The sequence below is a fragment of the Canis lupus genome, chromosome 5, assembly GCF_048164855.1.
Source record: "Canis lupus baileyi chromosome 5, mCanLup2.hap1, whole genome shotgun sequence".
NCBI lineage: Eukaryota > Metazoa > Chordata > Mammalia > Carnivora > Canidae > Canis > Canis lupus.
In genome coordinates, this window is record NC_132842.1 from 47,499,544 (window position 1) to 47,522,537 (window position 22,994).

General features: G+C 38.1%; 1 protein-coding gene, 2 long non-coding RNA genes and 1 other non-coding gene across 33 annotated transcripts in view; 2 read left to right on the forward strand and 2 right to left on the reverse strand.

The window, feature by feature from the left end:
• PDE4D (phosphodiesterase 4D) overlaps positions 1-22,994 on the reverse strand; it is a 1,448,272-nt gene that overhangs the window by 989,841 nt on the left and 435,437 nt on the right. The gene's annotated exons all lie outside the window — the stretch shown is intronic.
• The window catches only part of LOC140633667 (uncharacterized), a 120,027-nt gene that overhangs the window by 57,472 nt on the left and 39,561 nt on the right, over positions 1-22,994 (forward strand). The window lies entirely within an intron of this gene.
• Positions 1-22,994, reverse strand: part of LOC140633666 (uncharacterized) — a 72,981-nt gene that overhangs the window by 7,499 nt on the left and 42,488 nt on the right. The window lies entirely within an intron of this gene.
• On the forward strand, positions 7,927-8,033 carry LOC140634587 (U6 spliceosomal RNA). Its single transcript, XR_012032012.1, has one exon. It is a non-coding gene; the product is annotated as a U6 spliceosomal RNA (small nuclear RNA).

A 22,994-nucleotide genomic window follows, 5' to 3' on the forward strand; every position in this document is an offset into this window, starting at 1 on the left:
CTAAAGCTCTGAGCACTTTAAGTGACGGTGATTGCTCTCACTCCTGTATCAGAATCATTAAAATTCCACTTGAGTATGATAAAAATGAGTAGTGTAATAAACTGTGGACACTCCTGGTTTTATTTTTATTTACTTTTTTGCATTTAATCTGCTGATTTTATATTATACTAAGAGAAGACAATTCTATAAGCAGTCTCCTAAACCAAAATAATGAAAAGTGAAGAAAGAAAGAAAGAAAGAAAGAAAGAAAGAAAGAAAGAAAGAAAGAAAAGGAAGAAAGCCTTCAGAGTTAAATGATAAATCCCCTTAAGAGTTATTTATCCTTTATAAAATATTCCTCTTTTTGTTTTGGGATTTTAGCACTATTATTGTGAACATTGTCTATCCAAATATATAAAGATATAAATGAAAGTAAAATCCTCAGAAAATGCCATCTATACTCTTAACTTGTTTCCTGGGGGAAGAAAAGATAAAATAAATAAGACCTACTAAAAAGTATTTCTATAAGAAGCTCTTTTATGGAATGAAGCTAACAGGGAACTGGTGAAAGATCATAAATGTTAGAATACTCCATAATAACATCTGCAAGGTTACTGTTAAAATACAATGAAGGAGTCTATATAGCCAGCCTCTTAATCCCCTGTAACATTTTAGAGACAAAAAGTACAAGCCAGGATTGCCATTAATATGATAGATAGATGCCATATGATAATACCATAATAGGAAAATCTTCCTTGTTTGTTTTTATGAAGAAAAATAAATTTCCAAATCACAGTTATTTATTGTTATAGAATCCTGAATGGTTACCTTAACTCATATCTTCATGTTGAAAAAAAGCGCACACACATACACACATATACATTTTATTGAACGGATGCCTTCCATATCGGTACACTGTTTCTAGCCTCTGTGGGAAACTAGAAACAACGATGAAATTAGAAATTCTACCTATCCTCATATTATCCAATATGTATAATTTTTTTCAATAAGAGTGTACTTCTTAAAAAAAAAAAAGAATGTACTTCTTTTCTTCATGATACTGCAATGGCAGGTACATGGCATTATGCATTTGGCAAAACCCATAATACACTGAAAATTTTGCTACGAACTGTTCGCTTTTGTGTTGTGGGCATCTGAGAACATTAGTGGCAACTGTCTGTAATCTTTGCACCTCCTGGTTTCTTAAATTCTGCTAGCAGCCTTCCTAATTCCCTAATTCTGAGCTCTTGGGATAACTGCATAAGTTGATAATTATTTGTATCATATGCTGTCCTATGTGAAATTCCTAGAATATGGTTGTATATATTTATTATCTCTCCCATCACAGATGCCAGCAAAGGGGAGGAGAAATGTACAAAACCATAATGGTAGTAAGGAACAGGAACAGTCATCAGAAAACAGAAGATTTCAACAAATGAAGGCGCTAAGACAGATAAAGTGATACTTAATGAAACAGTAAAATAAACCACAGTTTGAAGTGCCTAAAAGGGATATAAATGAGGGAGAGAGAAATTGAGATTGCCTTGTCTAACCAAGATGGTTTAGAAATCCAAAACGTCAAGTACAGTGAAGTCAGGAAAGAGGACAGAAGTGAAAAGAAGAACTGATAATAAACGTTTTCTCTAAGTCTCTAAATCTAGAAGGAGTCACTACCCATTCCAGGTGTTATGTCTTACTGCAAGAGGGAAATATTCGAAGACCCTTCACTAAAAGCAAAAATTTCACTGATATAAGTAAATAAAGGGAAATACTAATAGCTCCACATGAAAGATCTCCATAATCTGGCATGTTCTGATCATCCATCAAACCATTAATTCAGCACCATCACCCTAAAGCAAAATGCAAGTCAGAGTTCATTCAGCTTTCCATCCCTTGAACTTGAATAAAGGAAGACCATGGCTCATCAGGCATCTGAAGAAAACCTGCCTTGAAAGAGACAAAGGAGAAAAAAATGAAAAAAAAATAAAAAAAAGAAAAGAAATGAAATGAAAAAAAATTGGAGAAAATTCATTAATACTTGCAATTACTATCCTAAGAGAGATGTAAGAAAATATTTCTTCACTATAACACAATCAAGATGTCATGGTAATGTAATAATTAGAGAACAAGAAAGAGCTAATAAAAACAGGATTGCTAAAAGAGTCAATGGAAGGGTTAAAATATAAATATGAGGCAGCCTGGGTGGCTCAGCAGCTTAGCACCGCCTTCAGTCCAGGGCATGATCTTGGAAACCCGGGATCGAGTCCCACGTCAGGCTCCCTGCGGGGAGCCTGCTTCTCCCTCTGCCTGTGTCTCTGCCTTTCTCTCTCTCCTCTCTGTGTTTCTCATGAATAAATAAAATAAAAATATATATATATATTTAAATATGAGAGACATTCCTAGAAAGTAGAATTTCAACTTTTAAAAAGGATTTTATTTATTTACTGAGAGAGAAAGAGAGAGAGAGCAAGAGCACAAATGGAGGGAAGCAGAGGGAGAAGCAGACTCCTTTTTAAGCAGGGAGCCCAATACAAAGGCTCCATCCCAGGACCCTGGGATCATGACCTGAGCCAAAGGCAGATGCTTAACTGACTGAGCCACCCAAGTGCCTCTAGAATTTCTTTAGAAGACAAAAAATAAGGTAGGAAAAATACGACACGGTGAAATTCATCTTAGAGTTTCTATAGCCAACTAATAATTTTCCTGGAATAAGAAAACAGAGAATACTGAAGATGATACATTATCACAGAAATACTGTAAGAATATTTTGTAGAACTTATAGGTTCAAGTATGGAGATTCAAAAGACCCAAAGCAGTGTGTAGAGATTGTACCAATAAGCTAAGGCTGCCTGAGGAACCTGCCAGAGTGTTACAGGGAAAATTGTATCAGCCACAAGAGGAAGCCACCCCAGGTGTGATACTGAAGACTACTTCAGCCACTGCTTGCATTCTTCTCTGCTAGAATCATTTCATTCATTCTCATAGTTTAACTGCAATCTGCATGTGATGACTCATAAAATTAAATCTCCAGTTGCAACTTCAAGACCTGCAAGTCTGCTCTACCTGCATACCTTGCAGGAAAGTGAAATACAGCATGTTCAAATTTGATTTACCATCCATCCTCACATAATAGCTCTTCTTTCTGTTTCTTTATTCCTCCTGCACCTGTTTTCCCTTGATGTTGTAGGGGCTACAAGTAGGTCCCCCCAAAATGCGCCACTTCAGCATGGCAGATTATTTTAAACCGAAAACAAGAAGCAGCTTTAACCTTCCTCCTAATTGCCTAAAAATAATTTAGAGAGAGGACCTGCTCCAGTAAGAGAGCTGCCACCATAGATAACCACAGTCTAATAATTTGAACCAGAGGTGGTAGACAGGGAGGAATTTAGCAAAGTCTGTTTGTTAAAATTCTTGCCTCTCTCCCATTGTTTCTGAACAGTCCAGCAAACATTTGTTCACGAAACATTTACTCTTCCATATCTGTGAATTGCTTTTCTTCCCTTTGATGTTCCAGACCCCATATCTCCTCCTTAATTCAGGATGACATATATTATTCATTTTGCCTGACTGTCTTTGGAGTCTCATGCTTATGCAAATTCCCCACACATATGAAATTACACTAGGTTTTCTCCTGTTGATCTGTCTCATGCCAATTTAATTCTGAGCCCAGTTATAAGAACATTTTTCCCCTCTCCAACAGTAAGACAATAATCCATCAAATAGAAACAACTCGATATCTGGGAGTCACCCTTTATTCTGCTCTCTCACCATCAGCATACAAACAGCCACAGCATTCTGTCAATTTCACTTGCTTTTAAAAAAAGCCTCCAATCCATCTTCCCTTTTCCATTCTTACTAGCCTTATGTAGAGTCATACAAATTTGCAGTAATCAAAGGTAGTATTGGCAAGGCACTAGACAAATTTATTATGGAACAGAATACAGGTCAAAACCAGACCATGTATATATGAAAACTTACTACAATGACATGGAAATCTTACCATAATCAAGGTAGCATTTCAAGTAGATGAAGAAAACATGGCTATTTCAGTATATGGTGATGGGAGCACTGGTATCCATTTAGAAAAAAAGATATAATCCTTTATGGCACAAGCATAATCGCATTTACAGATGGATTTAAAACCTAAATGTAATAAACAGAACTATGAAAGTATTAAAAGAAAAAATAAGAGATTATATTATAAGACCTTAAAGACTTCTTTAACAGAGGAGATAAGAAAAATACAGTATGCAAATCCTTGAATACAAAGCAGTAGAGGCTCCCATCTTCCCTCTGTAGTATAAACAAGAGTGATGGTGAAGACGGTTTGTAAGCAAGCTTTTCCCGATGTATTGTTATTCCTTGCTCCATTTCTCTTTCCATACTCATGCTATTAAACTATTTTATAACCTTATTCTCTGAACTTCCTCTTCTATATCATCATCATCTTGAATTTCAAGCTTAAATGCTCCAAACTCTGTCAGCCATCGTCCATGCAGCCTCTCCTATCTCTTTGTCCATTAAATGCAAAAACCCACAAGTGAGTTAGAGTTATCCTATGTACCACTCACTGTATTTCAGGCTTTGTACCAAGCACCTTACATACCTCATTTTTAATCTTCAAGACAACTTTCAAGAGAGTTTTTGTTACAACCATTTGGGCATAATTGCTTCAATCTCTTTTTCTTAGGAAAACCACTTTTCTTAAAAGCTGATATATACTTACCTAAAATTTACATATAAAGGAAAGAACAAGAATGAAATGAAAACAATTGTACAATTTCAGCACTAAACAGAAAGCATTAATGTTAGGTAAACATGATTTCAGACATCTTTCTAAGAATGTATTATGATAGATGGTTTGGTTCATAGAAAGAAGAGAAATGAGAGAAATATTTCCCTAAAAATGTGAATTGTGTACTACTGTTATTTTTATTTAAAATTATTAATTTAATTATAATTATCAACAGTAAGAAAATAACTTGAAAATATAATTATTAAACTTTATATAGCCACAAGATATTGTGTTAGAAAAAGTAGACAACTCACCCTCCTCTTTTTTGAAAAAGGATGTTTTGAAAAACATCTTAGTGTTTTCACATTCTCTCTTTCTATCTCTCCTTCCCTTCCTCCTATCCTCCTCTCTCCTCCTAATTGTTATTCTTACAATAACTGGGTTTGTAACACGTATAGCCTCTCTGCAATCACAGTTCCTATTGTTGTTTATAATTCATCCTATAGATGAATTTCTTACAGAGCAATTACTCTGGAACATTCCTTATAAGATTTACCACTGTTTATAAATTGTGTATTTGATTAGTGCATTTTTTTTCTCCCCAAAGATTTAAGTTCCATCAAGTCAGGGACCACTATTACATCAAACCTCATGCGATACCTGACACAGAAAAAGTATTCAATAAATATATCCTGAATGAGGAAGCAAATGTGTTAAGGGCCCCATGAAGTGAGCATAGAGTACAATAATAATGGGGATTCAGAAGGGGGTGAGGAACTCAAGAACTTTCTAGAAGATGCTATCTCTGAGGACCATTGGATTGAGATAGATGACGGTGTCACAGGTTAATTTGCATTTTTATTTTACTGGTGGAATGGAGTAGCAGAAGAGTGGCCCAATGAGATATGCGCGTGACATATTTTTATACATTATGTGTGTTTTACACAAAAAAAACTGTCTTGAAGGATAATACCTAAATTATCCTTCCAAGTTATCTGAGGGTAAATTGATTCCAAATAACTTTTTCTCTTTTTTCTATCTCTAAAATCTATCTCCTAAAGAATAAACACATATCAGTTTCATCATCAGATGAAAAATAATAAAGCAGTTTTTATTTTGGAAAAATACATCTCCATAGCAATTAACATCTATGGAGGGCTTACATTGTGCCACAAAATGCTCTAAAAACCTTCATAGTATCAATTTATTTAATATTTGAAACAAAACTCTGAAGTATGATTTATTGTGGTGTCCATTTTATGGATGAGGACAATGAGAACTAAGAGAGGTCAAATACTTTGCTCAAGGTCACATAGCTATTAAGGAGAGGAACTAACATTTGAAACCAAGCTGTCTAGCACCAGAGTTTATGCCACTAACCAAAACTACCCCTCAGAGCAGAGCAATTTCATAATCTGAGCTCTATACTGTTTTCAATTGGAAGAAACCCAGGCAGTGTTACTAACAGGCACAGATAGCCTCCACTGTGCAATCTCCTCATTTTCCATTCATCCACTTTAAAATAGGAAGACTTTCGAGCTTGTTCATTTGACTCTCTTTACCAAAAAGAGGCCACAAGAACAGCTAGGAACATGCCACGCAAAATCCATTAAGATGCTATCTATTGAACCACTCGCGTATGAAATCAAACCCCTCCTTTACTTTTTCTCCATCTTCTTTTCTTAGATTAAGGCAATGGATAATTCATCACCTTTCCTCAAAGGGCCATTTCCAATACCTTCAATTATATTGGCATTTCTTATCCCAATATAAATGTCATGCCTCATCAGGGTCACATAATGAAATGTGATGTGGTCTATTTGCCTGAGTTTTCAAGGGCATTTGGCGACTGCTGTTCTGTATGCCCAATGCATCATTCTACGGACTTAACTAAAAAAAAAGAGAGCAGGAACTGCAGGTAATTCTTACCCTCTAGGTAAAGCCCATGCCTTTATGTAGGATGGAAAACCAAACACACTAGTGAATCAATCCTAATAAATACACACACTGTGATTTCTGGGCCTTTCTGGTTTCCTTTTTTGCTCAACTCAGAAAGATTCAGAAAAGCATGTCTTGAGTAAAAGCTTCTTTCTCCAAAGAAGTTCTTTGTTCTACTACTATGAAATTGGATAAGTCAGATAGAATCTATGTTTAACCATGACTCCTTAAAAGCTAGGTTATTGCACATACATGTGTGCGTATGACCTCTTTTTTCATGTCTGAAATTTACGTTTTCCACGCACTTTCTATATTATATCTTACAGTGATTAAGTGTGTGAGTAGGTTACATGACCCTAAAAGTTTTATCAATACTTTAAAACTTATTGTATGTCCCTGCACACAGCATATTCTTGCATGGTAGTTCTACCTATTTCATGGAGATTAGCAGTCTCCTAATAGCATAGTAGAGTTTTTATAACCAACTCAGTTCAGTGAAACTATGTAGACAGTTGACCTAGAAAACAAAAATGAAATATTCAATTTGGGATCTAGAATCATTTAATTCAGCTAACCATATAATTATCAACTCTCTGTCTCATTCTATACTGTGTGATTCCTTCCTAAAGCATAAAATCACCTCAGGAAAAAGACCAATAAAGTCTCAGATGAAACAACACTTTTTTCTCATTTATGTTTTTATTAGGTGAGTCATCTCTTTCGTAATCATTAATCTGCCTCGGTCTATGTTATTTAAGTTCCTTCTTTTAACTAATCTAATTTGCTTCCATCTATGCTGATCTGCATTGTTTTCTCCCGAGACACAGTGAAAAGAAAATCGTTGTGCTTTTATCTATTCATGTGTTCTTTCTATAATCCAGCAGGGAGCTCAGTACTCAATAAAGCATTTTACTGTCACACGATTACATCGTCATCCATCACCATCTATAATTTTTCTGCTTTTCTGTAATTTCTGACGCTTCTACAATGATCAAAGACAATAAAATAACAAAATAATAGAGGGAAAAGCAATTTCAAAAACAAGAGTAATAAATGGATAGCATTCTCTGCTCTCTTTTGACATAAATAAATTCAGTACTCTGACATCTGATGTATTCACTCATATATGCTCACATTTCACTTACTCATGTTCCCCAAGTCTTTTAACTCTGGGGAGATGAAAAACTGCTGAGGTGTCTTGCATGTTCCACTGCTAAACTCTACTGCTTGCCTCCACACTAAGGTATGACAAGTGTTCTTTAAAGTGAAATCTGGTGCTCGCTTAGGCAGCACACAGACTGAAATTGTAATGATACAGAGAAGATTAGCATGGCCCCTGTGCAAGGATGACATGCAAATTAGTGAAGTGTTCCAGAAGAAAGAAAGAAAGAAAGAAAGAAAGAAAGAAAGAAAGAAAGAAAGAAAGAAAAGAAGAAAAGAAGAAAAGAAAAGAAAGAAAGAGAAAAAAGAAAAGAAAAGAAAAAAGAAAAGAAAAAAAGAAAAGAAAAGAGAATCTATGTTGCAGACAACAACGGCAGGAAAACAGATAGGCTGGGCCCAGTTACAGGCCCCTTCACCTGGCTTTGCAAATGTAAACTTGGACTGAAAGAAACAGAAGGAAAGCTCAGTCTATTTCTTTGAACATCAGGAGGGAAGACACACGAGTTCTCCTTGAATTTTCTTATAAATTGTTCCATGTCTCAAAAAAAAAAATGAAGTTATTATTCGTGTAAATACAAGAATGTATCTAAAATTTAGAAAATCTAATTGAGCTTAAGAAGAAAAGCTACATTAGAACACCACTGTGTCTTGATGGACCCAAAATTTCCAACATTTGGAGAACTTCAGCACCTCATTGCTTATTTAATTTATCAGCATGGTTTTCCCAACCTCCCGCTTCTAAAAATGCTATAGTTGGTTTCGGTGAATGAAAGATCATATGAGGACTTCAAAGAACCCCTTAAGCAGCTCCTCCTCCTTCTCCTCTCTCTTCTTCAAAGCATCATATAACAAGTCAGTAAGCCATGTGCCAGGTATAATCCTGGGGGCACACTAATTTATTATCTTTAATTTTCAAAAGTTCTGCAAGATAATAAGTATTATTCATTTTCTTCATTTGCTAAGAATGAAACTCAGTGTTAGAGAGTTTACATAGCTTGCCACTCCTGGCAGGTAGTAAGTAAGGCAGCTAGTATTCAGGATCAGGTCTGACTGGTCCCAAACTTGTGGTCTTTCATTCAGGTCTGACTGGTCCCAAACTTGTGGTCTTTCATTCTACAAGTCCAGAATGTATCAGTAGGCTTAACCCTAATCATAGAGGCTTCCCCAGGGACTAAAGAGCTATATCACAGAGATGGTTACAGGTGGGATTTGATAAAGGAAATTTTCAACATTTAATGTTTGTGGACCCTGCTCTTGGGCTCCAGGGAAGCCACACTTTAACATTTACCATGGTTGGAATGACTTACCAACTTAAAAGTTTGGACTCTGTTTCTACCCTGAGCCCACAGTATAAAACTGCTTTATTAGCAAATAACCTAAAAGTAACATTTCAAACTTGAAAAAAGTCTCCCTAAGTTCCATCCCCACGCCTCCGAAGCCTGCAACCTTGCACATACTAAAAGCATAAGATAAAGTTTTTAATTTTCTGGGATGTCCTTCATCATGATGATTTATAACTCAGTGAAACAAAAAACATTTATAACACTGTATTAAACATTCCTTCTCTGGAGCACTCTCTTCTTCCTGAAGATTGTGTATCTCAGGCAGCTGTCCTAACTGGGGCTCAAAGAAAACTCTCTTCTTCTTCTTTTTTTTTTTTTTTCCAGAAATTCTAAAAGGTTGTTCACTTTCTGTCAGTGGGTTCCTAAGGCGGGTAAGAGAATGAATTCCAGAATGAAAGTTAAGTATTCCATGTCACAGAGAAGTTATGACTTCTGTGATACCGTTTATATACACGATTGTTTGAAATGTGCCCAAAATGGAATTTGTAATTTGGCTATTTGCTGTGGCAGCACTATATGCCTGAGTTGATTAGGACAGCCACTTTTACTTTGGAAGGTGAGCTAGGAAGGAGGTGAGCTAGTTGTCATGTTGTGAAAGGAACAAGAGAATAGTGGGTGCCATGGAATGAATTCTATATGCTCAAATTGATATGGTGAAACTATTTCTTGACGGTACCATATTTGGAGATAGGGCCATTAGGAGGATATTCAGGTTAAGGACCTGGTGCCCTTATAAGAAGAGGAAGAGACATCAGAGCCCTGTTTGTCTGCCATGTGAGGACACAGCAGCAAGGCAGCTACCTGAAAGCCAGGAAGAGATCTCACCAGAAACTTGACCATGCTGGCCCCATGACCTCGGACTACGAGAACATGAGAAAACAACTTACTGTCATTTAAGCCACCCATTCCATGTGATCGTGTTATGGTAGCCTGAACTAATACAGTGGGGATTTGGGGACAGTAATGGTGTCTGTCACCTTTCTTCCCAGAAAATATTGTATATCCCTACAACATATTCACAAATGATGATTTGGTTTTTAGCCCAAATGAAGAAAGGATTTATAGTCAGATTGTGAAGTAACTATAATCATTAAAAAAAAAATCTGAGCACAACAGTTCTGCTTCAATGTACAGGTGATGAAATACAGCATGGAGGTGGGCAAAGGGTCAGTTCCTCCACCATCTTACATGTGTGGGTATCAGAGACCACGGAAGCATCATCCACAGAGAGAGGGATGGGGCGCCACCAAAAGATGGCCCTGCCTAGAAGGACATAGGGCAGTAAGGAAAGAGACTGGGATGAGGGATGACAAGAAGTAAAACTACTGACAGTGCAGTACAAAATACTGGAGACTCTCAGAAATAAAGGGAGGAGATTGGAACAGGAAGAGAAAGTGAGAACGGGAGAGACTAGGGTGCTACAGTTATGCAGAGGGGGAGCCAAGACTCTCCGCAGTTAGGATAGACAACATGGTTAATGGAATCTCATTTGTATCCATCAGTTTTGAGAGATCAAGTGACATCCACATTCAAGCAGTGACATTTTACAATATACATTAATGTTTGCTCCTCCTGTTTATCATAACAGACTTCCTAAAGTTCTGCCTGAAATCTAGTAATAGTGTAGTAGGATTCTTTTTTCTTTTTGTTCATTCTGCTTTTACAGAAGAAACCATTTTATAATCCACGTCAGATACTTTTGCCTGATATTTTCAGGAAAATCTCTGACATGCTACTAAAAAAGCACACATCCTTATTTTAACTTCCATAAATGTTTAGGTTACTCAGACATTTCTCTGCTTCTAGAAATATATATATCTTAATGTAAAATGATCTTCCCAGGAATAAAAAATTGCCAGGAAAACATACTAAGTGCCATGATACTCACAAGGCTGGTACCTCTGAGAAAAGGCCTAGAAAGAATCTGACAAATTACTGTCAGGTAGCCCATTTAAGAAACACCCACCAAAAGACAGTGGAATAGAATTCCTTGACACAGCTGGAGTCTGTTTTTAAAGCAAGCTTCCAGGTTATTTCATATGCCTATCCATACTTTTGCTAAAATCTATTCATCACTACTGAACATCTTAGATAAGAGACCAGAGTAGGACAAGACAATAGTACTAGTGGCCTTTGATTTAGCAGCACCTGTAGGGCCCAGGAGACGAAAGCTCTCATTCCCCAGAGCAGATCTAAGCATGGGATCATGAGGAAAACTCTGTGCTTAGAGAAGCAATGTGGCTCAAGCTACCGGAAGCTAAAAATGGCTAAGGTCACTAGAAAAGAAGGAAGGGAAGTTGGCTGCACCAAAAGACAAAAAAATGTTGATGATAAAACATGCCATCGTCTCCTTCATCTAACTGCTCCTTTCTTTCCACACACACTTGGCAACCTATCCTAAGGGCTACCTTTGCCTTGCTGGGCAGTATGCACTCCAGGGACACTGGGCACTAAACTGCGCTGGGATTCAGATTCTCATTTACTGCAATGCTGCATTGGTGGACACAGTCATGTTAGAGCCTTTTCTTCAGTTTGGGCCTCAGAAGCTGGAGAGCACACACCTGCTCCTATTTGGGATAGTGAGAAGCAAGGCTCCACTCTGTGTGCAGGCTCTTTTATTCTCACCAAACTTCCCTCCATTGGCTTTCAGAGTCAACCAATCCTACCACAAACAAATGTGGCAACATAATTGAGATGAAAGGGGGGTGGTGGTGATGCAGACTCCACCTTCCCAGTCTCTCTCTTGCCCCCTTATCCCACTATCACCTGTCTTATCTATGCAGGAATGTCCCCACTAAATAATCCTCCCAACACAATGTTGAAATATAAGGTAATTACTTGCTTGGAGCCAAGCTCAGCCACTCCTCTGTCTCAGTTGTTTGTATTAAGGAAACATGGGTCACCTTGTGAGCAGTCCTCCATTCACTGGGCTGCAGGCTACCAGGCCTTACTGGAAGAAATGACAGAGAGGGCCCTTCTCTACTCACTTACCACTAAGTCATCATGCTCTCAACTTTTGCACCCCACCCATCTATTTCTATCACTCTTTCACCTCCAACTGTTTATTTGTTTTTTTTTTTTGAAGGTCTTTAGGGTTTTTTTTTTTTTACTTTCTTTAGTTCTAAATTCTTAATCTTTCATTTTCTTTGCATGTTTATTTTCACAACATAAGCTGATTCTTTTAATACTTTTCCTGCTTTAATTTTATTTATTTATTTATTTTTCTGCTTTAACTTTGACCTCATTTGTTTCTAACTTTTTTTTTCTTTAAGATTTTATTTATTTATTCAGAGAAAGAGAGAGAGAGAGAGGCAGAGACACAGGCAGAGGGAGAAGCAGGCATCATACAGAGAGCCTGAGGTGGGACTCAATCCAGGGTCTCCAGGATCTCCAGGATCACGCTCTGGGCTGCAGGCGGCGCTAAACCGCTGCGCCAACGGGGCTGCCCTGTTTCTTTTTATCTATTGTTTTAAATCGAATATATTTCATCCTACCATGAATTTTATCTATTTGCTTGTTTTGTTAAGATTTTAATTCTTTCTTTTCCACTCCCTTTCTGTTAACTTGCTTTCAACTTAAAAGGAAAAAGTCCATCCCATTCTAACCCACTCTTCTCTATCTCTTATTTCTAAATTGGGTACATTCTCTTGTTTTCTTCTCTTTCTCCATAAGCTTGTTAACTCTGACCAGGAAGGTAAGAAGGCCTTTCTTTCCAATCTTTGCCGGCAGGCACCCCTCCATATCCATACTTGCCTTTTCAAGGACATACCTTCAACATTCTAATCCCAGGAAATTCAAAAGACCACAGGTTAACTAACCATTCTCATCAGGACTGTAATTCTCTAGATAATTGTTGCCTGCCAACACTTGACACTATCAAGTTTATATCTCCAATTTCTATGTATTTTTTAGCATACCTGACAAATGAGTTTGGCTTAACTGTGACTACAATTGGCAATGGTCTATGTAAGAATTTTGAGAATAGGAGGTCAGACCTGGGGAAAAAACTCTCAGTGCCAGTGACTTTCAAACTTCAGTTTTATATTATCTAAAATATTTTTGGGGCAGCCTGGGTGGCTCAGCGGTTTAGCGTCTGCCTTTGGCCCAGGGCCTGATCCTGGAGACCCGGAATGGAGTCCCACATCAGGCTCCCAGCATGGAGCCTGCTCCTCCTTCTGCCTGTGTCTCTGCCTCTCTCTCTCTCTCTCTCTCTCGAATAAATAAATAAAATCTAAAAAAATAATAATAATAAAAGAAAAGAAAATATTTTTGATAAGCTGTTTGCTCCCCCATATATTTTCAAGGCAAAATTATTTTTTCATCATAAGTTTTAATATTTGCTAAATAAATAATAGTTATAAGAAACAGGTTAAAAAAAAAAGAAAAGAAACAGGTTATCTCATTGTAAAACTCACATTTTCAAACAAAACTGATAAATAATTTTCTAAAATTGTATCCAATGAAATCAAAATGCCATGGTAATTTGGTCTCCATTATCCATTAAAAAAATTTATGAACAAAGCCTTCATTAACAACCAGAAATTTAATATTATTACTATTTCCCCTTAAACTTGTATTTCCATTCCACTTACAAGAAATTGTTATCAAACTTATAATGTATTTTAAATTTCAATGCATTTCATAGTCCTACCAAATGTCATTGCAATAAAAAAGCATGTAAATGGAGGAGGCGGGGCAAGATGGCGTAAGAGTAGGGTCTCCAAATCACCTGTCTCCACCAAATTACCTAGAAAACCTTCAAATCATCCTGAAAATCTATGAATTCGGCCTGAGAATTAAAGAGAGAACAGCTGGAATGCTACAGTGAGAAGAGTTCGCGCTTGTATCAAGGTAGGAAGACGGGGAAAAAAGAAATAAAGAAACAAAAGGCATCCAAGGGGGAGGGGCCCACGAGGAGCCGGGCTGAGGCCGGGGCGAGTGTCCCCAGGACAGGAGAGCCCCGTCCCGGAGGAGCAGGAGCTGCACCGACCTTCCCGGGCGGAAAGGCCTCGCAGGGAGTTAGAGCAGGACCCAGGAGGGCGGGGATGCCCTCGGGCTCCCTGGGACACTAACAGACACCTGCGCCCCGGGAGAGTGCGCCGAGCTCCCTAAGGGCTGCAGCGCGCACGGCGGGACCCGGAGCAGCTCGGAGGGGCTAGGGCGGAGGAAGAGGCTCCCAGCGGAGGGGGCTGCGGGGCGGGAGCGCAAATCCAACAGTGCAGACCGGGAGCACAGGGCGCCGGGTCACAGCCCAGGATCCGGCCTCCCCCCGGGACAGGCAGAGACCGAGAGGGCCCAGGTCAGCAAGGACGCTCCTGCTGCGAGATGAGCAGATCAGCGGCCCCGCCCCGGAGCCTCCAGGCCCTGCAGACGGAGAACTCCGGAGTTACTGCGGGGGCTGAATCCAGGGCTCCAGAGCTGGCCCCGCCACTGGGGCTGTTCCTCCTGGGGCCTCACGGGGTAAACAACCCCACTGAGCCCTGCACCAGGCAGGGGGCAGAGCAGCTCCCCCAAGTGCTAACACCTGAAAATCAGCACAACAGGCCCCTCCCCCAGAAGACCAGCTAGACGGACAAGGTCCAGGGGAAGTCAAGGGACTTAAAGTACACAGAATCAGAAGATACTCCCCCGTGGTTCTTTTCTTCTTTCTTTTTTTTTTGTTGTTGTTTTGTTTTGTTTTGTTTTGTTTTGCTTTTTGATTTGTTTCCTTCCCCCACCCCCTTTTTTCCTTTTTCTTTCTCTTTTTCTTTTTTTTTTTTCTTTCTTTTTTTTTTTTTTCCTCTTTCTCTTTTCTTTCCTTCTTTCTCTTCTCTCTTTTTCTCCTTTTCCCAATACAACTTGCTTTTGGCCACTCTGCACTGAGCAAAATGACTCGAAGGAAAACCTCACCTCAAAAGAAAGAATCAGAAATGGTCCTCTCTCCCACAGAGTTACAAAATCTGGATTACAATTCAATGTCAGAAAGCCAATTCAGAAGCACTATTATACAGCTACTGGTGGCTCTAGAAAAAAGCATAAAGGACTCAAGAGACTTCATGACTGCAGAATTTAGAGCTAATCAGGCAGAAATTAAAAATCAATTGAATGAGGTGCAATCCAAACTAGAAGTCCTAACGACAAGAGTTAACGAGGTGGAAGAACGAGTGAGTGACATAGAAGACAAGTTGATAGCAAAGAGGGAAACTGAGAAAAAAAGAGACAAACAATTAAAAGACCATGAAGATAGATTAAGGGAAATAAACGACAGCCTGAGGAAGAAAAACCTACGTTTAATTGGTGTTCCCAAGGGTGCCGAAAAGGACAGAGGGCCAGAATATGTATTTGAACAAATTCTAGCTGAAAACTTTCCGAATCTGGGAAGGGAAACAAGCATTCAGATCCAGGAAATAGTGAGATCCCCCCCTAAAATCAATAAAAACAGTTCAACACCTCGACATTTAATTGTGAAGCTTGCAAATTCCAAAGATAAAGAGAAGATCCTTAAAGCAGCAAGAGACAAGAAATCCCTGACTTTTATGGGGAGGAATATTAGGGTAACAACAGACCTCTCCACAGAGACCTGGCAGGCCAGAAAGGGCTGGCAAGATATATTCAGGGTCCTAAATGAGAAGAACATGCAACCAAGAATACTTTATCCAGCAAGGCTCTCATTCAAAATGGAAGGAGAGATAAAGAGCTTCCAAGACAGGCAGCAACTGAAAGAATATGTGACCTCCAAACGAGCTCTGCAAGAAATTTTAAGGGGGACTCTTAAAATTCCCCTTTAAGAAGAAGTTCAGTGGAACAATTCACAAAAACAAGGACTGAATAGATATCATGATGACACTAAACTCATATCTCTCAATAGTAACTCTGAACGTGAACGGGCTTAATGACCCCATCAAAAGGCACAGGGTTCAGACCGGATAAAAAAGCAGGACCCATCTATTTGCTGTCTACAAGAGACTCATTTTAGACAGAAGGACACCTACAGCCTGAAAATAAAAGGTTGGAGAACCATTTACCATTTGAATGGTCCTCAAAAGAAAGCAGGGGTAGCCATCCTTATATCAGATAAACTAAAATTTACCCCGAAGACTGTAGTGAGAGATGAAGAGGGACACTATATCATACTTAAAGGATCTATCCAACAAGAGGACTTAACAATCCTCAATATATATGCCCCGAATGTGGGAGCTGCCAAATATATAAATCAATTATTAACCAAAGTGAAGAAATACTTAGATAATAATACACTTATACTTGGTGACTTTAATCTAGCTCTTTCTATACTCGATAGGTCTTCTAAGCACAACATCTCCAAAGAAACGAAAGCTTTAAATGATACACTGGACCAGATGGATTTCACAGATATCTACAGAACTTTACATCCAAACTCAACTGAATACACATTCTTCTCAAGAGCACATGGAACTTTCTCCAGAATAGACCACATACTGGGTCACAAATCGGGTCTGAACCGATACCAAAAGATTGGGATCATCCCCTGCATATTCTGAGACCATAATGCCTTGAAATTAGAACTAAATCACAACAAGAAGTTTGGAAGGACCTCAAACACGTGGAGGTTAAGGACCATCCTGCTAAAAGATGAAAGGGTCAACCAAGAAATTAAGGAAGAATTAAAAAGATTCATGGAAACTAATGAGAATGAAGATACAACCGTTCAAAATCTTTGGGATGCAGCAAAAGCAGTCCTAAGGGGGAAATACATCGCAATACAAGCATCCATTCAAAAACTGGAAAGAACTCAAATACAAAAGCTAACCTTACACATAAAGGAGCTAGAGAAAAAACAGCAAATAGATCCTACACCCAGGAGAAGAAGAGAGTTAATAAAGATTCGAGCAGAACTCAACGAAATCGAGACCAGAAGAACTGTGGAACAGATCAACAGAACCAGGAGTTGGTTCTTTGAAAGAATTAATAAGATAGATAAACCATTAGCCAGCCTATTAAAAAGAAGAGAGAGAAGACTCAAATTAATAAAATCATGAATGAGAAAGGAGAGATCACTATCAACACCAAGGAAATACAAACGATTTTGAAAACATATTATGAACAGCTATACGCCAATAAATTAGGCAATCTGGAAGAAATGGACGCATTCCTGGAAAGCCACAAACTACCAAAACTGGAAAAGGAAGAAATAGAAAACCTCAACAGGCCAATAATCATGGAGGAAATTGAAGCAGTCATCAAAAACTTCCCAAGACACAAGAGTCCAGGGCCAGATGGCTTCCCAGGGGAATTCTATCAAATGTTTAAAGAAGAAACCATACCTATTCTCCTAAAGCTGTTTGGAAAGATAGAAAGAGATGGAGTACTTCCAAATTCGTTCTATGAGGCCAGCATCACCTTAATTCCAAAACCAGACAAAGACCCCACCAAAAAGGAGAATTTCAGACCAATATCCCTGATGAACATGGATGCAAAAATTCTCAACAAGATACTGGCCAATAGGATCCAACAATACATTAAGAAAATTATTCACCATGACCAAGTAGGATTTATCCCTGGGACACAAGGCTGGTTCAACACCCATAAAACAATCAATGTGATTCATCATATCAGCAAGAGAAAAACCAAGAACCATATGATCCTCTCATTGGATGCAGAGAAAGCATTTGACAAAATACAGCATCCATTCCTGATCAAAACTCTTCAGAGTGTAGGGATAGAGGGAACATTCCTCGACATCTTAAAAGCCATCTACGAAAAGCCCACAGCAAATATCATTCTCAATGGGGAAGCACTGGGATCCTTTCCCCTAAGATCAGGAACAAGACAGGGATGTCCACTCTCACCACTGCTGTTCAACATAGTACTGGAAGTCCTAGCCTCAGCAATCAGACAACAAAAAGACATTAAAGGCATTCAAATTGGCAAAGAAGAAGTCAAACTCTCCCTCTTCGCTGATGACATGATACTCTACATAGAAAACCCAAAAGTCTCCACCCCAAGATTGCTAGAACTCATACAGCAATTCGGTAGCATGGCAGGATACAAAATCAATGCCCAGAAATCAGTGGCATTTCTATACACTAACAATGAGACTGAAGAAAGAGAAATTAAGGAGTCAATTCCATTTACAATTGCACCCAAAAGCATAAGATACCTAGGAATAAACCTAACCAAAGATGTAAAGGATCTATACCCTCAAAACTATAGAACACTTCTGAAAGAAATTGAGGAAGACACAAAGAGATGGAAAAATATTCCATGCTCATGGATTGGCAGAATTAATATTGTGAAAATGTCAATGTTACCCAGGGCAATATACACGTTTAATGCAATCCCTATCAAAATACCATGGACTTTCTTCAGAGAGTTAGAACAAATTATTTTAAGATTTGTGTGGAATCACCCTTAGATACATGCATTTAGCTTGGGTGGACACCCTGGATGGAATTCTCTATGTGCTAAAATGTAACCATAGGTGTTCATAAGCAGTACAACAGATTTCATTGGAATTTGGAGCTAGAACACCTTTGCAACTTTTAAAAATTTTATTTTTTCATTTTTGTTGATAGCCTGGGTCCACTCAATATCATTGTTCCAGAAGTCATTATAAATCTAACACAAATAATTTTAACAAATAAATTTAAACCAGAACCTTCATGATTTGAGGATTTAACTTTTAATCTTTTTATCATAGAATATGTTCAGATAATTCGTTTAAATGGCCCAGAATCATGTTTTTTCTTCTCAACTCAAAATAAAATAGATTTTTGTATCATTTCATAACAAAGTGTTTTTCATACTACCAGTCAAGAAATTGATTTAGTAGGTCATTACAAGTAGTCTCTTAAAGAAATAGAATAAAATAGAATTATGAGTATAGCTACAAGAAGGGGAATTATTTTTCATAAAATACTGTTTCAAAACTATGTAAATGTGTATTTATGCTTATGTATGTGTTAGGCTGCACTGTAAAATGTACTTCTTATTGTGAATCGCAGAAAAAAAGTGTTTTGTTTTCTTTATGAAAACCATAAATTGGGCACCTGGGTGACTCAGTCAGTTAAGCATCTGACTCTTGATTTTGACTCAAGTCGTGATCCCAGGGTGGGTGTGGAGCCTGCTTGAGATGCTCTCTCTCCCTCTCCCTCTGCCCCTCCACCCTCCACTCTGCACGGACAAGGGTGCACATGCACACTCTCTCTTTCTCTCTAGCAAAAAAGAAAAGAAAAAAGAAAAACTCTAAGAATTAACAAAAAAAAGAAACCCTTAAGAAAAACATGGATTTAATATTTGCACTTTCATAAGCAGTTAGCAAACACCCATGGTATCAAGAAAAATCTAATTCTTAGATTAGCTGAAAAAGAAAGACTACTATCCATGTGAACTAATTTATAGAAAGATACTCAGAAATATTGATGTTTCTCAGGAAAAATAAGTACTTTACTTCAAGGAAAATACATTCTTAACTTCTGAAAAATTGCTTCCCTATGTCAGTTTATAAGATGAAGGGTTAAAAAAAAAATCTTATTTCCCTTAAATAAACTTAAGATTTGTTGGCAAAAAAAAAAAAAAAAAAAAAAAAAAAAAAAAAAAAAAAAAAGATTTGTGTGGAATCAGAAAAGACCCCGAATAGCCAGGGGAATTTTAAAAAAGAAAACCATATCTGGGGGCCTCACATTGCCAGATTTCAGGTTGTACTACAAAGCTGTGGTCATCAAGACAGTGTGGTACTGGCACAAAAACAGACACATAGATCAATGGAACAGAATAGAGAACCCAGGAGTGGACCCTGAACTTTATGGTCAACTAATATTCGATAAAGGAGGAAAGACTATCCATTGGAAGAAAGACAGTCTCTTCAATAAATGGTGCTGGGAAAATTGGACATCCACATGCAGAAGAATGAAACTAGACCACTCTCTCACCATACACAAAGATAAACTCAAAATGGATAAAAGATCTAAATGTGAGACAAGATTCCATCAAAATCCTAGAGAAGAACACAGGCAACACCTTTTTGAACTCGGCCATAGTAACTTCTTGCAAGATACATCCACGAAGGCAAAAGAAACAAAAGCAAAAATGAACTATTGGGACTTCATCAAGATAAGAAGCTTTTGCACAGCAAAGGATACAGTCCACAAAACTAAAAGACAACCTACAGAATGGAAGGAGATATTTGCAAATGACATATCAGATAAAGGGATAGTTTCCAAGATCTATAAAGAACTTATTAAACTCAACACCAAAGAAACAAACAATCCAATCATGAAATGGGCAAGACATGAACAGAAATCTCACAGAGGAAGACATAGACATGGCCAACATGCACATGAGAAAATGCTCTGCATCACTTGCCATCAGGGAAATACAAATCAAAACCACAATGAGATACCACCTCACACCAGTGAGAATGGGGAAAATTAACAAGGCAGGAAACAACAAATGTTGGAGAGGATGCGGAGAAAAGGGAACCCTCTTACACTGTTGGTGGGAATGTGAACTGGTGCAGCCACTCTGGAAAACTGTGTGGAGGTTCCTCAAAGAGTTAAAAATAGACCTGCCCTACGACCCAGCAATTGCACTGTTGGGGATTTACCCCAAAGATACAGATGCAGTGAAACGCCGGGACACCTGCACCCCAATGTTTATAGCAGCAATGGCCACGATAGCCAAACTGTGGAAGGAGCCTCGGTGTCCAACGAAAGATGCATGGATAAAGAAGATGTGGTTTATGTATACAATGGAATATTACTCAGCTATTAGAAATGACAAATACCCACCATTTGCTTCAACGTGGATGGAACTGGAGGGTATTATGCTGAGTGAAATGAGTCAGTCGGAGAAGGACAAACATTATATGTTCTCATTCATGTGGGGAATATAAATAATAGTGAAAGGGAATATAAGGGAAGGGAGAAGAAATGTGTGGGAAATATCAGAAAGGGAGACAGAACGTAAAGACTGCTAACTCTGGGAAACGAACTAGGGGTGGTAGAAGGGGAGGAGGGCGGGGGGTGGGAGTGATTGGGTGACGGGCACTGGGCACTAACTCTGTATGTTAGTAAATTGAACACCAATAAAAAATAAATTTAAAAAAAAGCATGTAAATGGACATTTAATTGTTTAACAATATACCGTGACCGTAATGCCTTGAGTATTCAATTTTTTCTTCTAAGTGGAGCTGTCATTAAAATCACAGAGTTTAGTACATAATTATTTGAAACATTTTATAAGTTTTAATAACTACTTAATGTGAAACTGAAATTTCACTGGAAATCTTAATGAGGCAAATGGTCTTGAATTTCTCAATCTGCTCATTTATTTGAGGATGAATATATCTCACTGTTAGAATAAATTATATTACTATATTTAAGTTTTATAATAAGTGCTACAACTAAATAGGTATGTGAGAATGGGGCAAGTGTTATTATGGTAATATTATTAGATCCCTTACAATCCAGACACATGCCAAAAAGCACCCCAAAACTGAGGAGATAAATACCAAACATCATTCTCAAATGTCTATCAGCTGTAGAATTGAAATAAGTCCTCCTTCAATTTTGTTAAAAGAATTGATATTTATTTTTTGGTACAAAAAAAAGTTAATCATTAGAGTAATTCACTTTTTTAATACCATTACCAAATTAGTAGTTCAAATTATCCTTTTGATTTCTTTTGGAAAATTTTTAGATATTTTTCAGAGCAATGCACCATAGTGAAATCTGTAGTGGGAAAGAGGTGTATGTCTCTTTGTCAAGTGGGAGAGGGATAATTATGAAAAGAGAAATTGGAAAAGAGAACTTGTAACTCCATCTGGATTGGTTCTAAGGCAGATCTGTTTCAGGAAAGGGAACACATATTAATTGAGAATTTGAAATGATGTTTTCAAAAGTACTCACAACAAGATAACTCTGGTAATGCCCTGTCATACTGCAGAACTCAAAGACTCAGTTTGAAGACCACAGCTACTCGTAATGCCCATGGTCTAATGTTAGTAGGGCACTATGAAGAGTTGAATCTTTTCAAAAACATTAATGGGAGAAGGAACAATGCCACCTTCCCAAGCAGACCCCAGGCATAGCTCCACACCAGGTGGAGTCTAACAGCTATTGAAAGATAGGGTCACTGGCCTTCTTGACAGGATCATAGGTTCTTGTGTTCTGAGTAGGCAGGACTGTTAAAACATCCTACATCAATGGCCTTGGGCCCCTCTGGAAATTTTCTCAGTAGACAGGAAAGTGACTAATTTTATTCTTTATTTCTACGAAGCATTATAGTCTGAGAAGGGTAACCTCACCAAGGTCATAGGCACTATACATCCTCTCTTCCTTCTTCAGATTAAGGGAAAGTTCTTTCTGCCCACCTGCCCACCACTCTCCACCCTAGCAGAACCTACTCCAACATTACGCAAAATAATTTTACCTCTCAGATCTGCCTCTGAAAGAGACCTTTACCTCTTCTTCCCAACCTCTGCTTCCCTTTATATAGCACCCAATACCATTTTTCCTTTGTTTTGCAGATGGCTAAGAAGTCCAACACCAATGCAAAGGTGATCTGAACAATTATTACTAGCCTTATTTTAGGAATTGACCAGAATGTTAAATGTATCTTTTGTGCTTACAACTCACTGATTAGCTCTAGCGTCACATCCCTATCCAAACACAATGAAGCCAGTAGCAGAGACAGAATGCCACAAAGTAGGTGAACTGCACCATGGTTTCCATAAAGTTCTCTCTTTCTTCACTTCATGCCATTCTCTTTCCCACTCATTTTACCCATACTGACCTTCTTTCAGCTCCTGAGTGGACCTTTGGACATGCTACTTTCTCTCCTTAGCTCTTCCTTCTCCCACAGTTGTTGACACCTTCTCA